The sequence below is a fragment of the Cottoperca gobio genome, chromosome 5 (assembly GCF_900634415.1).
Source record: "Cottoperca gobio chromosome 5, fCotGob3.1, whole genome shotgun sequence".
In the NCBI taxonomy this organism is placed as follows: Eukaryota; Metazoa; Chordata; class Actinopteri; order Perciformes; family Bovichtidae; genus Cottoperca; species Cottoperca gobio.
In genome coordinates, this window is record NC_041359.1 from 5695100 (window position 1) to 5713431 (window position 18332).

Consider the following 18332-nt stretch of genomic DNA (forward strand, 5'->3'; position numbering starts at 1 on the left):
GCAGACTGGAGAGGCAGTGAGTGTGAAACTCCACATTTTGCTCTTCTTCGACGCCCTCGGTAAGATGATATCTCTTTTCTCCTTGTAGTTAAGTTAGTTAGTTAGTCCCCCCACCTCCACCACACCACCACCAAGGCGGGCGGAGTAATATTGTTGGTGTTTACGGTTTGATTTGTTGTCGCTCTCGTGCACGGGTTCGTTATCTCATACTAGCGAATCGGTACCCTCCGCGTGCGCCTGTTAGCTGCTGTAAAGCGTTTTCCATTCGGGTAAGTTTCACTATTATCATAATGTTAACATTAGCTTTGCTTTATCGTATCTAGATACCTGCTGATGCTGAACTCAAATGCACACACACGGAGTTTGTCTTCTCTTTTTGCTGCTGTTTTCCTCAATTGTTATAATTAGCGAAATAAAGACATAAAGAAACACCTGTATTATTAGCATGTGGGCTGGCTGGTAGCGCTTTTTAATGTCTCTGTAACAGGAGTGGTGTGTGTAGCTACGAGTGTTGTATCCTCTACTTTTTTGGAAAGTTGGAACTTAGTTGAGGCTATGAGACCCTGGAGGAAATACACCTCTATAACCATAGTTCGTAGACAAGTGCTGGTTAATGATAGTCGTTAACAGTTAATTACAAAGCTACCTGTTAGCCGTAAAAGTTGTTCAGTTTAGACGGTGAAAGGGAAGTTTGAGTGCCGTGATTTCTTTGGAGTAAGACCAGAGAGGGAGCTTTTCCCCACGTGTTAGCTGTCCTCCAAACTCCGAAAGACCGAGGGAAGGCATTACAACTGCCCTAAACAATAGCTATAATAACTGTAATCAGCTTTAGCTAATAGGCAAAGTCGACTTTTATTTCGCAGTCCGTCATTTGCGTTGTTGAAGTCTGTTGTTTCGGTGTGTGTGTACACAAGGCTACATATAACATTTAAAGCGGATATTCACCAAACAGTTACCTTGTCATTAGCCTAATACAAATGATTTAAAGAATACATTTTAATTATAGCTGTGACAACTTAAAGTCTCACCTCAACATTAAAGGTTATTGACACATTTTATTTAACTGTATTGCTATTTAAGTGTGAACTATTAATTGAGTCAGACATGGGGTGGGTTAAAGTTGGTAATTTTCTTAACTGTAAATAGTCTGAACTTTATTTTCACTTGTGAAATTAGAGTTTACATTTTGTCAAATAAAAATATATTATTGATATAGTGTCTATGTGTGTAAATGAACGTGTTGTTATCCTCATACACTGTCCAACGAAATGTACTTCAGCACACATATTTTATTCATGTACATTTAAAACAAAGCAATCACATAAACTTGGAATCAGAATATTTCAGACCTATTTTCTTTTTAAATTAATATTTTATAACAGGTGTATTACACACAATAGGACAGTGGTTACCAGGTATCCAGACATTTACTGTGCAGCTTTTAAATGTATGCATACATATGATGAACAAATGTATCGGGTAGTTAATCCATATTGATTTATTAGTTTGTAAAGAGAGAATTTGTGTTCTTACCAAAAATGATGATAATAAAAAAAGATACAGATTATGTCTATTGAGAGTTAACTGTATACATAGAATAATTAATTATTACCCTTATATATTCTTTTACTGTTAAGTCTGTAGCTGGCAACAGCAGAACCAAAACAATCTGAACATTTAGCAAAAGGGAAACTGCAGCTTTAACAACTATTGCTGGCAGTGCTCCCCTCCGTCTTGGTTTTTGGATTAGTCATTGTCTGAGGGGAAAAAAACACTTTTTTGTAGGAGAAGTAAAGTAAACAGCCTCCAACAAGCGAACCTTGACAACCCAGATTAAGGAAAACATTGGAGATCAAACAGTGCTGCTGCTGGGCTGTTGTCATGAGCTGCCTGAGAGAGAGCTGCAGACTATTTGAACAGGCACCGGGGTTTGTGTGCTCACTTATGCAGAAATGGACCTTCGCAAATGCTGACCCAGGTTTTAAAACACAGGATGAACTTTCTTTGCAACTTTTCTCGGCCTGCCGTTTGACACGGCTGTTACATACATACAATCAGTCTTCTTCTGGGAATAACCCGTCCCCTGCGTCTGCTTCTAGAATGGCTGTACTTTCTCTGCTCCATGCTCTGACTGAATACATTGATTTGGCAGGGGGGAAAGTAAAAAAAGCTTGAAATTTGAGGAAGAGCAGCTGTATGCATTGTAATGGCGCAAGATCCTTGATGCACCGATCTGTGATTTTGTATTATTTGGAAAGCCCTTGTTTCTAGTTTGGCCTCTTCAGGCTGGGGCTAATGCTCTTCTTTGTAGAGAGTTGAGGTTCAACTGGTAAGAAAGTAATCAGTCACTCATGCATTCAGTGTGAGGACTCCCATCCCTGAGTGGAGCGGCCCTCTCTTTCATCTGACGGCTCAGTATTTGTGAACACACATTGAAATACCCTGTGCTGGGTACGGAGGCCGGGGCTCTACACTGACTGTGCACCCTTGCTTGCTGAATGATAAGGAGAGTTATTTTCGGTCCAGTGTGGGAATAAGGTTCTACGTTTTACTCTTATTGTTTCTTTCAGATTTATTTGCCGGCTTCACCCCTCATTTGATTTCAGATACAAGACGCCCTCGAACCAGTTTGCTTGAAACACTTTTGCACAAAGCGAGACAAGTGACAGATGAATAAAGGGAATTTTCTGGTAAATTAATTTGTCATGTGATTTTTGCATGTTTGATTCACACAGACAAAGGGGAAGCGTACTGGCAATATGAATATGATTGAACCACGCTCATTAGTGCTGTATTAAATGAATGGAAGTGATAACAAAAGAAAAGCAGAACAATATTTCCAGGGTAAAGGTTAGTGTGTCCTGGCCCCTGTGGCGTGCCAATGCAGACGGTTCTCCATGCCAAGGAAGGCTATTGGTCAGAGAGTGGACAGCTTCAGGTGAGCTCCTCCGTCTCTATGGAGACTGCAAAATGCTCAGGACGGCCATTAACTCATACGGCCATTAATTACTGTCTTCTACTGTCATCTGCCCTTAATAAAGGGAGGGATGCTGACCAAAAATGTCATCCTTGTTCACGCAACTACAATCGATTTAAATTGAGTTGCAAAATGTATTTACAGCTTGTGTTGTGTTTTAGGAATACAGTACAACATTGGGACACCGATTGTGTCAATTGTTAGAAAATATAGAAGTTGGTCTTGTCTCGATAACTGCTTTTGTTGGACGATATATTGTCCCAGAAATAATTGCGCTAAATTATATTATTGTCGTTTTAAGACCATTTTATGCCACTGATACAATGTATATACAATATGTAAACTAACACACATGCAAACGTAATGGGCAATATCAAGGTCAACTAAATGATATATGGTTAGTTGATAACGTTAAAATTATCGTGGTCATGTCCATATATATCGTGCGATAAATCGAAAATGATTTGAGGTCATGTCCATATTTTGCACGGTAAGCTGATAACTTAATTTTTGTGACAGGCCTAATCAAAGTATCCTGTGTATTTTGTTTATTGAAGTAGCTGTTGGTGTGTTGGTTTCAGATAAAAGTAGTGTTGTTTTTTAAATAAATATTTGGCTTGTTGTACATGCAGTTTGTATTATGCTAGATGGGCACATTTTTCATCTGCTATAACAATAAGTTATATTGCAATAGTACCAGTAAAAAAATATTTTGCTCAGTGCCTTTCCCTGTATGTTCGCTTTTAACACTTTCTGTCTTTTCCTATTCTAATATCAACATACTTTACCTTGGAATTGAATCTAGGTAAATTGTGTGCTGTGTTCTTTTGCAAATACTCGCATGATACTCGAGAGCACTGCAGTAAAAAAGTAGATATGAGTGTCTTGCTGATGGATTTTTCTCAAACAAGATAAAGAAAGTATTAGAACAAATAAATGGAAAAATAAAGGGAGTTTTCTTTGCAGTGTTGTGGTTTGCAGGTAGTAATAGAGTGAAACTCTCAAACTTATTCAAATGTATACATCTAGTCACATCTTTCATATTGAGACATAGTTCAAGCATTAATTACATGGACAAAGCAAATTAAACTTAACCAATTTAGAAAATAATAAGATCATTCATAAGATTGAGTGAATGTTTTCTCTCTTTAAACACTTTATCTGCTACCAAATGGTTGTGTTAGTCACACAATTCCCTGTTGCACTCATGTAATAACTTAAAATCAGAGATCCTTTAATAGCACACAACACTTGTCTGTGTTGGGACTAATACAGGTAAGGTACAAACATTTTCCTCCAGACATGAGGGGCTCAGCCATATGCTACAAGCTGTGCTCAGCTGCCAGGCGAAACCTCAGCACCTGTTTCTATCAGCTGTCCGGTCTGTACATCTGTAAGTCTGCATGTGTTTATGATGTGGCTCTGATGGCCTGATGGATGAGGTGGCTTTCAGTTTTCTTTCAAATATGCACTGTTGAATTTTTACACTGAGAAGGTGTAGTTATTACTCTGACATAACATGTGGATGGGTTTATCATGCCAGGGTGACACATGGTCAGTGATTCCACTCTTTGTTTGAACCTCCACAGTATTTTCAGAAGTTTATATTCAAACAACGACATATTATATTATATTTGCAGCCCAGATCGCCAAAAGATGTCTCTCGCTTTTATTTGTTTTACACAGCATAAGGTAATGCATGCAATAATAATAACAGTTTTCAGTAAGCAATTTCTGTTCATTTAGGAAAAGTCAAAAGAAGAGAAAAATAATGTGACTGTTGAGTTCCTGCAGATGCTAACGTTGGAATTAGGCTATTCCTGAGCTCGAAAAGTGGCCTCACTGATGTGGGATGTATGATATTTAGCTGAAATAAAGACAATGTGCCTTGTGAGAGTTTAAGAAGAAGCATCACTTAAAATGTTGTAATTTATAAAAGTTAATCTAATTATTTTAATAAGATGACAAGTTCTGTTGATTTGATTTTTGCGCTGTTGTTGCCAGAAATCCCCTTTCTGTCAAACACTGCGGTTAGATCTACTGTATGTGTGTTTATGATGTTTTAGGTTCCAGTGGTGGCACTCTGTCTGCTCATTTTCTGTTCAGTTGTGGTGACTGCTCATGCTATCTCACGCGTTCCTCAGTTTATGCCAAACTTCCCTTGTACCAGAGTGTTTGAATCGTAGCATCTGTTCAAAAGGGGATGCTTATAGTTGCAAAATAAAAGCTTTCATAATCTGGCCAGTGATTAAATCATTACTAAGGGCCGCAAGTAACGATTATTTTCACTATCGATTATTCTACTAATAATTTTCTTGATCAATCAGTTAGTTCTATAAAATGTCAGAGAATATTGAAAAATGTCCATCACAGTTTCTCAAACTCAGAGGTGATGTTTTTAGATGTCTAGTTCTGTCAGTCCAGAACCCAAAGATATTCACTTTAATATGATATGTAAACGAGAAAAGCAGGAAATCGCCATAGTCAACTAATTGCTGCAGCTCTAGTTATACCAACATGAGAATGAGAGTATCAGAACTGAAATTGACTAACTACCACTTAATCCCTGTTAACTGCTAGCAGGCGGTGTAATGCAGAATAAGGTTACAGGAGCACATCTTTAAGGGGCTCATCCTTGACTTCTTGGCTGTGTTTTCAGTTGGCAGTCCCAGCCCTAATAAGAAACATAACATGGCAGGGCCTGCTCTTCCATCATCATTGCTGGGTGGAAAAGTTGGTGCGCTTTGATCATGTCTTTTGGGCGCATCACTCCGGCTTAGCCTGCTGCTCGCTATGTGATAAGCCATCAGAGTACTCAGATCTAAGCCGGCAGCTCCGTGGGCTTGAGGAGAGACAGGAGAGAGTAATGGAGATGAGGAGAGAGCAGCAATGCAAATTTTGTTGACAGACTGTTACTGCAGCTGTTCTCTTTGCCTTTGAATTCAACAATGTTGCTGTCCCCTCTTCACTCGTCTGTGAAGAAAAGGCCATGTTTCATTTATTTAAGTCCTTTCATTGTGAAACAGCACTGTTCCCGTGTTGTATATGTTGCCCTCTTGGCAATTAAAACACCTTTAATTAGACACGCATATTAATTGCCTCAAAAACATACAATTATGTTAAACACTGTTATGTTCAGATGTACTCTTAACTGATACAAGTTCACTTTGAAGTGGAATGCTCCGTTTTCTCACTGCTTTCTTCCGTACGTACATAAAACATCATTCTGGACCCCCCATTATGAAAGGGTGTTCCTAATTGACGGGATGTTGCTTGTTTATTTGATATATATTTACCAAGCTGGGTGGTAATTGGGAAGCAGTAATTACCCGAGATGCAGTGCAGCAGCGCTTCAACAGAGGTGCTAGCACGCTGATGAGTCTGGAGCACAGATGAAAGTATGCAGGTTACTATTATCATCCTCGCAGACTGTTTAAATACTTGACAGCGGAGATGGCTAATTGGGCTCCGTGTCCCTTATACAGCCTCATTGTTTACTGTGGTGATGTACAGTGTGAGATCAAAAGCATGAGACTTTTATCTTTTCTTTTTTTTTGCACAGTTGTTCCCAGTATACCTGAGCAGTTAATAGCAACAATAAAAGGCCAGTGCGTGTAAGGGCCTCGTGGATTTGGAGTCCCTCCTGATGATGTAGTTCCTTTACTGATAATGGCCTTGTTAACTGAGATTCATTACCTCTTCATTCAGAGTCCCCCTGGATATTGAGGGAGAGTGTTCTCAAGCTGCTGGGTTTGCCACGGTGAAGTCATACTGATGTGGTTTTGTGAGCTATTCATGGAAGGTGGTGACGGTATCTTCCCTGACTCCTGATGATTCAGTTGACCTGAGACTCGGGCGGTGGGGGTGGTGTTTGACTTTGTTTGCTCCTCAATTCCACTTTCACACCAACTCTCGTTTTCTCTCTTCCTCTCTCAGACACTTTCTCCCGCTTGCCAATTCCCTCAAACATCCAGAGATGCACACCTTGTTCGTGCGCAGGCTGCTGTTGTTTGATAGCCCCGCTCTCCCAGTAGATCTTCAGACATTGTTGTTGTTTGTCTGTATTGGTAGAGTGTGTGACTTGCATTTGCCCGGGCTCCTTGGAGGGAGTTTGTTTTTGTTCTCAGTGTTGTAAACAGGGTGGAGCTCCATTCCCAAACCACTCAGTCAGAGATAGTTATTTTCACAGGAGTTATTTTTTTGTTTATCATCTCGGCCAATAGATTAGCCTAGGATGGAATTATGTGTTCAAGCAGATAGTGTGGCTAACCATTTTCTGCATGAGATGACAAGATAAACACTTTGTCACTTTGTTTTTGTGATTAAAAAGCACTTTGTTCATGACTTTGCGTTGGGTGATAATTCAATAATATCATTTATATCTTTCCATATGTTTGTACTAAATGCCCAAATTCAGATTTCTCTAATATTTTTCTAAGTAATTAAATTACTCATTAACACCATCAGAGATGAAACAAATATTATATTCAAATGTATTTCTTTGGAAAAAAAAAAAAATATATATATATATATATATATATATGTATATGTATATTTATATACTTTCTGTAAGGTGTTCACTTTTACTGACTTGGCTTAAAAGTGTATTTGCCAGAGGTAAAGAAGAGGTTGTCCTCAGATATAGTTTTATCAGAAGCAATTTTAATATAACATTTTCATTTGAAGGCCAGGTCATAATGAATTCCAGTCCAGTTTCAAATACAATATATTGCATGGCTATGATATATTATAGCCATGTGGCTGAACACACCCTTATAGGAAGGACCATAGCAAGGGATCGTCCTTCTCTAACCCACTAGTTTGCCATCAACGCACACTGGTTGAATCATGGTAAACAATGATAAGAGTTGCAACTTAAAATGTTTGAAGTAATATTTGGGTTTATATGCACTTGTATGTCCTGCATGTACAGTATCTAAATCTCAAGCAAGTTTCAAGGTGAAATCCACACATGGATCCTTTTCAGGTATATTTGTGGCTTTCACAGAGCGGCACAGCATCCGAGGCTGCGGATGTGTGTAAAGTCCCTTTTTAGATGATGGGAGGCGACAGTCGCAGATGCTGATCATGCAAAGGTCTCACCAGAATCATACAGCAGCACGCACGGCAGTCCGCTGTGTGACGTGCGGCGAGCGGCAAGTTTGAATCGGTCAGTTCGACAGCAGGAATTGTGGAAAGCGCATCTTCCTGCTGTGTCTACCGCAGAGTTACTGTCAGGGTCTCATTGAAATGAAGATAGAGACGGTCAGCCAGCTACATTATGTTGTCACTCCTCACTCTAAATACTTTTTTACATAAGGTTAAGTATTCGCTTGACTTGTACATGTGAGGGGATATAATAATAATAATAATAATAATACATTTTATTTATAGAGTGCTTTTAAAAGGTACTCAAAGACGGATATCTGTTTGTCAACCTGATCATTTACGTAGGGCTCACTTCTCTCTGTACAATATAAGACTCACTTTCACTAGTACATCAATCCCAGACACTAGCTGTATGAGTGTTGCATTTTACTCAACCATACATTTTATTCTTACAAAAAAACACTTACAAAATGGTTATGAATCCATCATAGCTGCACGATTTAGCAAATCAAAATCGTGTTGTCAATTCATCTTAAATGCAGTATGAATGATTATAAGAGACGCTTCAGCAGCATTTTGTGTAATAGCCTAGTGCTGTTAGTATTCCCCTGTTTCCTGAGACAAATGTGCTTTACCTCTGTACAGCGAGCATGCTGGTAGTCAGGTGACATAACAGCAGGCGGTTACAACAGGCATTCAGCTCTCGTGTGAAAACGTGATCAGTGAAAAACAAAATGAGTGTTCACAGCAGTGAGGAAACGACAACTGCAGAAAGTTGATGTTGTACAGGATAGAGTTCAGTGATGAGCTTTTGTACAACAGCACAAACACATAAGCTCTTGAATATCTATTTCATAAACCAGCATAAGCAGTTGACCTGAATGGGTTAATGCTGACTTAGCTTCATGACCCAGACACTGCTCGGCGTTCTTATGAATGGGTGAACGCACGTTTATATTAAGGATGGACATTTAGTTTAATGTTTTTGTGGCTTACAAGACATTTATCTAAGGGACTACCCGACTACTCTAAAAAAAGGCCAAGATAAAGATAGAGCGAGAACAAGAGAGAGAGAGAGAGAGAGTATGAGTATGAGTGGGTGAGCGAGAGAGAGAGAATCTGAACTGGAACTGAAACTTTATTTGGAACTTATTTTGTTCCGGGAACTGTAGTAGAAAGCATGAGAAATAACGTAATTCTTTACGTTAGCAGTGATGTGAATAGACGGATAGTTGCAGTTGTGCAGATAAACCTGTGACAGCAGTATGTATTGGTAAAACGCGCATGTTACACCACATCAAATATAGGGCTTGTGTATGAAAGCGACACAAATTAGTTTCACATTCTATTTATTGTCCTGTTTACTGTTAGTATATTTTCAGTTTTCAGTGACATCAAAGTGCCTTTTGCATCACACACACGTGTTCCAGAGTTGCTTTCCTCCCGGCTCGCTACTGTCAACCATTGACTATTTACTGTTTACAGCCTTCTGTTGGAGATTTACTGCACCTGTTGTAAATGCTGTGAATACGGTGTGCTTTAAGCAATCAGCTGTTCTGAGTTATTGGATATTTTTCTAAAAGCCTTTTCATGTCGTGTGTATGGAGTGCATGATGTACAAGCTTTTAATGTGTTGACCAATCAATTCCTCGCGCTGAAAACAACTCGCAGTTATAAATGAGTGAATCAATCTTTTCATATCCTACTACAGTACAGAGGAGATTCGGGCCAGGATTTTGAGTGCATTTCTGTGTACTTCATACACAATTGTATGCAGTGATTGAAGGGCTAATTCAAATAATTTTAATCACTCCTGCCAACCCTCTTGCAGTGTCATCTTTTTTTTTTTTTACAAATTCCCCATAAAATGAATAGATGAGCAGTCTCTTTTTAGAGCTTAATGGCTACATTAGAATAGGAGATGGATAGCAGATGAAGATTCTGTATCCTTCATGCACTCTTTCTCTTTCACTCAGTCACTCTGGTCTCTTTTATCAATAGCACTCGTGTGTAAAAAGACCTTGCAGGCCACAGTGTTCAGTTGAACTTCACATTGACAGAGGAATGGGAAAAGCAGAGGTGAGAACAATTTGAGCAGTAAATTGTAGAGTAACGGGGACAGGATCGACTGTTTCAGAGCTTAGCTAATGTATGATTTCATGCTGTGGAACCAATAATAGATTTGTTTTTGTTTCTGTTTAAGTCTCTCCACCTTCATTGATTGCAACGCCACACCCTCCTACCAGACTCACAGTGACAGCTCTTTTTCCACCAAGTGAGATCATGCCATTGGCGGCTGTGTCTGTTGTTCTCATCAGGGCCAACCACATAGTGCCAGTCAATATGTAAACAATGGTGGAGACAGTTTCTCATTGCCTAACTGACATTTCTCATTGCTTGGCTGATGATTCATCTGAGAGATGTCATCTCACAGAGTGTTTTCAGGGTGCACTGTACTTATGGTGGTTTCAATAATTCACTCTGTGATCTTTGTCCACCACATGCACAGCCATATACTGTATATGTTAATAATGTAGGCCTTTCCAGGCCACTCACTTCTTGTTTGGACTCTGAACCATAAATATGCAACACTTTTCCAGATCATGTGACCACTGACAGACTTGGAAAAACAAGTTCTTGTCTAAACAGATAATACTGTTGCTAACTACAGCTACCTGTGTTAAAGGTAATATGTAAGAAGGTACATTAATCACTTTAAATCATTGTGAGTAATTATGCATGATACATGGGGATTTACTATGAATTGTCTGTTGAACATGGGAAGTTCTGTAAAAATGTGCTATGCATGGATCAATCTTTAGATGCAAAGGTACAGTATATATATTACAGATGCAGCAATTGCAATTGTCTTTGCAGATTCCGTTTTTCTCCCTTAATAAGAATTATAATTCACACACATTGTTTTTTTTAAAATTTAATTTCAATTATATGTTCATAACAAAAGATTGACAATTAAGTAACTTACATTTTCTCTAAATGCGACTTTCTTGTTGTCAAAACCTTGTTTCTAAGGTTGTTCTTCCACTGCTTATTTTGGACTTGCTGGTGTTACAAATTGCAAGTTTTATGTCTTCTTCACTCTTCTTCACTTTTATGTCTTCTTCACACACACACACACACACACACACACACACACCCACGATGTGTGTGTGGGTGTGTGTGTGTGTGTGTGTGTGTGTGGCTGTGTGTGGCTGTGTGTGGCTGTGTGGCTGTGTGCGCGGCGTTAAGCCATTGTCGTGTGGCACGTGCGTAAATTTGAACGACAAAAAAATGAGACTGATCCAGTGGCCATCTGTAGTATATATATAGGCCTAGTATTTGCATACAATTTGCAGTAAAATCTGAATAGTATGACTTACTAATATTTTCATAGCAGTAGACCTGATTGATATAGGCCTAGCTAAATAAATTATATTTCAGTATTTTTAAAGGAATAATCCACTGAAAAGCAATCTTTTTAGTATAGGAGCTCTGGGCACTACCAAGACACAATTCATGTGGTTAGCTATATTGTGGAGCAACTATTTTCTCACACATTTTTAATGTATGTTTTTTCCTTTACTATTCATAGAGGCAATTCATAAAACAACAGCATAAGTACAATATAATTGGTCTGCTGATAAATGTATGCCAAAATGATTTTAATGGGAGTCAACAGGGTGAAAATACACACTATCCATACCAAACAGTGATGTTGGGTCAACTGTCAATGTAGACAAACAGCTATGGTGGCATTTTGTTTGTTTAATATTCTGCAATACGTCTACTGTTTACTTGCAATATAATAGGATTAAAGTGTGTCATCCGCACTGTTTCTCTCCTGTAATTTAATTGGCTTCCGCTATGGAAAATAAAAGAGAATTGCCATAGAATGATAATGACAAAATATCTATCCCACCCTCTAACTCCAGCTAAATAGGAGTCGTAGGTCCCTTAGTTTTTACTTTTATGCCTCTTCAGATGATGTAGCGTTTGGTTAGTGCAACTGAACTGAAATCTTCTTTGTTTTAAGTCACCTGGCAGTGAGGTTTACAGGAGTCAAATATGTTCATCTCTTTCATGTTATAGGAGAGAAACCTTGGATATTTCTCTCCACTTGTGCTAATGTAAATTATTTGCATGGAGTTTGTCCCTGCTGATTAAGGCTGTTTGGACTATTCTTCTTTGGAACCGTGCCAATTGAATTTTCTGCCTTCTAACACGCTTCGAGAGCGGGGAATATGGTTCTCATTGGGCCTGAGGCTTGATCTCCTTCTTGCCTCCCCCAATCCTTTCACATCACTCTGACAATTAGCAAGCTCGACCATCCCCAAATGACACACGTAATTAAAGAGTTGGCATTATAATTACAATGTGTTTATTGTCTGTTTATTGGTTTTGTGCAGTGCATAACACACTTGGAGATTTCTTTGGTGTAAATGGATTGAGGGCTGTTAATATACTTGGTGGTAAATGCGATTTCATGTGGTTAACATCTCAGTATCTCCTTTATCAGCCCTTTGACAGTTGCAGTTTGTCTCTCATACAACGCAATTCGGCTGACGGGAGAAACTGGCACCCGAAAAAAACAAATTATTTAGTCATGGGCTTTTAACGGGCACAACGGTAAATGCATGTTAAGTAAATGATGCAATTTATTCCCTTCTCCTTATTGCCAGGCTGGCTGCCACGGGACTTCTGCCAGCTTTAAATAAGTGGTACCCAGATGGTATTCACATGATGCCCACTTGGTTACAAAATAGTCCTGGGGAATAAAGCTGACTGCCACAACAACCAATGGGTCAGCCGGTGAGCCTGTTGCTTTTGCACTCAGCATGTGAAAATGGGTTAATGTCATGTGACTTTGCTAAATTCTTTGAGAAGGTTGTATCTCAGGGGTCCAAAATGAATTGGAAAAGAGCCCCGTTAATGAGGAGGGCGGGATAGAGAGATAGGGGAGAGAGATTCTCAGCAGGAGTTTGTTTTTTTTCATCCGCTAATGTCAGGCTTCTTGATTCCTCAGAAAAGAGCGAGGGAGGCAAGTGATGAGCTTTGTCTCTGGAGGAATATAATTCTGTCAACAACAGTAGTTTCTTTACCTTCATAACTTAAACAAGGCACAGTCTCTTCTCTTTTCTTCTCCTTTCTCCTCTCCATGCATCTTGTAGTCCTCCTCTGCAGCTGTGCTGGTCTCTGGGCTGGCTGTCTCCTGGAGAAGTGGTGAACTGTGTCATCTCCAGCCTCTAACAACCAACAGCTGCAGCACCAGCCACCGCTGCAGATCGAGGGACAATGTGAAACTGGTTTCCTAACGCAGGGAAATAAATAAACAAAGCCCCTGGTGAAAAAAAAGAAACAACACCACAAACAACACACAGCTTATGCAAATGCCGGGGAAATGTGTTCGCGAATCGATAAGCCCTATTTGTGTACGAAGAGACTATAGCACAAGAGTGACCATTTTACACAGAGATACACATTGCTAAGTTTGCTATTTTATCTGCAGAAGCTACCCCCAAACATCTGTTTAGTTTTTATCTTCTACAGTACATGTTGAACCCACATATTATGATGAAACACAAACTATTTGTTGTTGAGTTGTGACATGAAACGACTCAGAACTGGGGAGGGTGCTCGTTGCTGTCTACACATAAGACGCCAGATGTTCGAGGCAAAGTTTTCGTCATTGTGGTGGGAGAGGGGTCAAACTGTCAGTGGGTTAAAGGTCGAACAGCATAAAAAAAGTGCAGCACCCACACGGTTAATTAGAGATGACAGATTTATCGTGGAATGGTATATTTATGTCACCGCATTAAGTTCTGGTTTGTTGCTGTTGTTTTGAGCCTGATTGTAAAATATGAGTATTCTGTTGTCAAAGTCTGTTGCAAGAAACGACAATTTATTTTGTGAGATATCTGATTTTCTCATGAATGAAAAATGAAATCTCAACAGCTCGTCCCATTGTTTAGCTTTTTCTCCCAGTCACCTTGTAATTGTTTCTGTGTCATAAGCAGCTATTAGCATTGCTGGAAAATGGTAATGCTTTGAGAGACTCATCTCTTTGAGAGAATGGCTCTCTATCACACTCTCACATTCCTTTAAAAGGGAAAAGGAAGATGAATTTTGCCCATAAAGGCTGTATCACAAGGGCTTTTTATCCTAAATGGCTCTGGGGATTGTTATCTGTGGGAAGTGTGTCCTGCCTTCGTCGTGTTCAATCAAGTGTCCACTTAGCTGTGACTGGGAGTAATTGTTCCCAAGTGGGCCACACACTGACCTGTTAATGTCTGCGTTGACCCTCTAACCTTGTCAGCACGTCTTGGGGAGGAGTTTAAATCATGTGGATCTCCTCCGCGTCTTTACGCTACCGGGTCAAGTGGGCGTCGGCCCTGAAAGACCACTCTCTTGTAATTGTCCTCAGCAGCATGGGTCAGCCATGGGTGTTCCCAAAGACTGGCTCTTATTAGATGAGGTACAGGGAGTGGTGTGGCTTAATGGGTCAAGCCATTGATCCGATACAGCACCAATGTCCCCACAGTCACCGCAATACCTGATCAATGGCTTGACTCTCGCTGAGGGATTGTAAATTAGATCCATCTCACTGACATTATGGATGCCAGGTCGCAGTCTTTTTAAATGTCATCTGTTTATGTATGTGTTATTGTGCCCCTCTCCTTTTTGATTCTTTGACAGTTTGAATAGGTTGGACAAGTTCACTATTGTAATTCATGGTGTAACATGACAGCAACAAATATTTTCATCGGAGACGCACCGATTGATCGGTCAGCATATCTTCAGCTTGATTGGCCATGACTGGTGACCAGCCGATCAGTCTCAGATATAGACAATTCTGTGCCGGCCTAATTTACATGCATACGCCACACGATGGTTGACGTCGCGTGCACACCGGTACAGACAGTCCAAGTATTGTTAAAGCCACACACACACAGTGTTGCCAACCTAGCAACTTTCTGCGGCGATCTGCCATGCAATGTCTATGGAAAGCGGTGGCCGTTTTGATTCTATGCAAATTGCGGCCAGATCGGTTAACAAGGTTATGTGACTCCTGTCACATTTTGACCCATGTTTCAAATCATCTGAATCTTTATTTCTAAAAACCGACTAGCAACTAATTTAGCGATTTATTCAGCTCATCCGGGAAAAAGCGAGAAATATATTCAGATATGTTCTCCTCCGCCTTGTGCTGTCAGTCGGTGTGGTGCAGGTAGGAGGACGCCACTCGCCACCGAAGTGGGCGTTAATATAGTATAATACAAACACCTTTACATTCTTGTAAATAGATTCTTAGTTTTAGATAGATAATAAATACCGGTAGTTGATTCTCTGTAATAGGCCTACATACACAGTGTATAATACTGTTTTCTCTGATTGTTCTCTGATATGTATGAACATATAATTGACATTTCCATTAAAGTAAACAAAGAAAAAAGAATCTGATTTGACAGGTCAGATTCAGTCTAGAAATTTGCAATCGTTGCCTCTCTAATTATCATTTGTTGCGTTTTCAAACATGCAGCCAGTGGCCCGTACTTACATAGCAAAACCATGACTTGGTTCACCTAATGGGTGCTAATCTCCGACCCTTCTCATACCCCTCAACAAGGATGGACAGCTTAAAATGCCTGTCTAGTTTACCTTGAAACTCACAAATGAGTGGCAATTAACACAAATGCTGCAAAGTGGCTGTATGCAGAGTTTCCTCAGAAACTGACATACTTTGTAATTTGAGTGAAAAGAGGGGATTACAACCACATGTTTCCAGAGCAGGAGTGAGTCAAGTGTTGAGCAGCTGGCATGCAAACGGCCCACAAAGTGAGAAAGCTTTACAGTCAGAGGTAAAAAAGCTTTAACTAGCATGTAGTATATCTCAAAGTGTTTGGTTGTTTAGTCTTTTTTATGGACAAATTACGCAATAAAATTTAACCACATTTTAAAATCCACTGCTTGTTAATCTGCAATAAAGACTCAAAATCAGAGCTACTTCTCCCCATGATATTTTAACATCCCTTTGGTGAGACTGCACATAAATCCCATCTCTTTTGGTTCTTCTCATCATGTGGGAGACATGGCAACCGGCTCCACTGAAGTCACTGAGTGCATTCAGTAGATCTCAAAGTGAGGGGAACTTTAAAAGCAAGCGATCCTTTTGAGGGGCATGGGGATTCAATAGCACAGCCATAAATCCTTGTGGGGGGTTGTCTGTTGGGATCAACATATTTTTGGGAGTAATGAAAGCGATGCAATCAGATGGGTCTTATCTGGGGCCGACGGCAGGCCCAGGAATGTGGACGGGCTGTGGAAACATCGGCTGCACTAATGGGGTTAGTTGAATTCCACACTGGTGAATTATGAGGAGTTGGGACGTCGGGGCTGCGGTTTGTTGTGTCTGGTTGGAGAGCTACACCGCTACACCCAGGAACAGAGTTATAGATTTAGTTTTTGACACGCTTCCTCATAGAGCAGCAGGCCAATTAACTGGGAGCTGAATTGCTTCGCTGTGCTGCCGGAGACACGGCCACATTAAACAGCAAAGTGGTACACACATATATCATAGGGCAACAAGTCACACATGCAGCCATGACTCGTGTGACAGGGACAAAACCACGAGCCGTACGTTCTGCTGCCTCATTTGCATGATATGAAGCGTATCTGGAAGTCATTAGCATCTTTCCATTTGTTTATCTGGCTACAGATGAATGCTTTTGATCTTAACACCGGCTTTTTGTATAAACAAAATGTTGTTTCACATGTGTCTGTAGTGGTACAAGTCATGCATAATTTATGTAAAAAACATGTAATTATAAATGTATATATATTTTTAGACTACTGCAGGGTTTATAGGTAAATGCATCACTTTAAATACAGTCACAATCAGACGTGTGTCATACCATCACGTAGCATCGCAGTGTGTTACAGAGGTCTCATGACCTTCTTGTTAGGGTTGTGAATCTTTCTGTATCTCATGATTCCATTCAAAATCAATTCTCGAGTTTCCCGATTCAAAAATGGATTCTGGATTCAGTACATAGGGGTGCTAATTTTAGGATCTACTCCAGTCTGCTGTGCGCTAATAGCGGTGTGGGAAATTATGGCATGAAAGCAGAGTAAAACGTGTGTATTGTTAAGGAGTTTTTCTATTTGAAAATGTTACATCTACTGATTGCAATAAGGTAAACACATAAAGGCACCCCTGAGATCATTTATCTACATTGATTCATGCTAAACTTGCACTTAAAACACTTTTTTTACTAAAACGTTTTTAGTGTTTTTCAATTCTCAGTGACTTCAAGAATAAGTTCAAGTTATACAACATATAGAAAGTGCTGCTTGTTACATTAATAAAATGTGCAGGCTTAGGCTAGCTGCCTTTTTATTCCTCAAACTGTCCAATTTCACAAAATAACATGTAAAACTGATGTTTTGTGTGATTATTTTTACAAATTCTCACATGAATCAATTTTACTCCCGCCACCCCCAACTAGTAGTATAGTAGTTACTATCTCATCTGATTAGCTTGTTTACCATTACCATTTTCGTAATATGGTATCAGTATTGCACTTAAAATTACAGTTATTGCTTATATTTCTTACATAATTAGAATGTTCTTGTTGGGTAACTTACAAATACATGAATGTACTTGTACATTTGTAGTCACTGGAAACAAATTCATAAGGTTGGCTGTTTAATTACAGTTGACATCAAATACAACTGCATGAAATGAATGCAGCACAGTTCTTTATGTGGGTCATGAGAAAGTGAACAAAGGCTAACCATGTGACATGTTTACTGTTCTAAGGTGAGAAATGAAGTACAGCAACTTTTGCTTGTATTTCACATTGTGTGTCCGTCACGTCTGCTTATCTGCATGTTCGGATATGAAAAATAACTTGGTATGCATGTAGGCCAGGAGATGCCAACAGGAATCGGTGCGTCAGAACATATGAAATACTTGTGGCTGATGATGATCACTTTTACTTTTTTTTTGTTCTTATGTCATTTCTGTACATGTGGGCTCAGTGGACCAGGTTAGGGGCTTTCCCCACCTTTCACTTCCTGTTTGTAATAGTTGTATCTTTCCCCTTCCTTCCTGCTCTCTCTTTCTGTCTCTCGCTCTCTGTTTGTCCTCTGTGAAACCCCAGTGCTCCTGCCCTCAAGACTGTGAGCTGAATTCTGATTGGAGGAATGGAGTGCCAATCTGTCCTGCACCAGTGATCAGGGTATGTGT

At 39.7% G+C, this 18332-nt stretch overlaps 1 protein-coding gene across 2 annotated transcripts in view; it reads left to right on the forward strand.

The window, feature by feature from the left end:
- The window catches only part of LOC115008655 (forkhead box protein P1-B-like), a 155825-nt gene continuing 137493 nt past the window's right edge, over positions 1–18332 (forward strand). Inside the window, exons 1-2 of one of the 2 annotated variants that reach the window (XM_029432380.1) lie at positions 1–59; positions 18247–18324. The gene's annotated coding sequence lies outside the window, so the exon portion shown is untranslated. Of the gene's footprint in view, positions 60–241; positions 270–18246; positions 18325–18332 lie in introns of those variants that run through there. The other variant, XM_029432377.1, reaches the window with a different exon arrangement.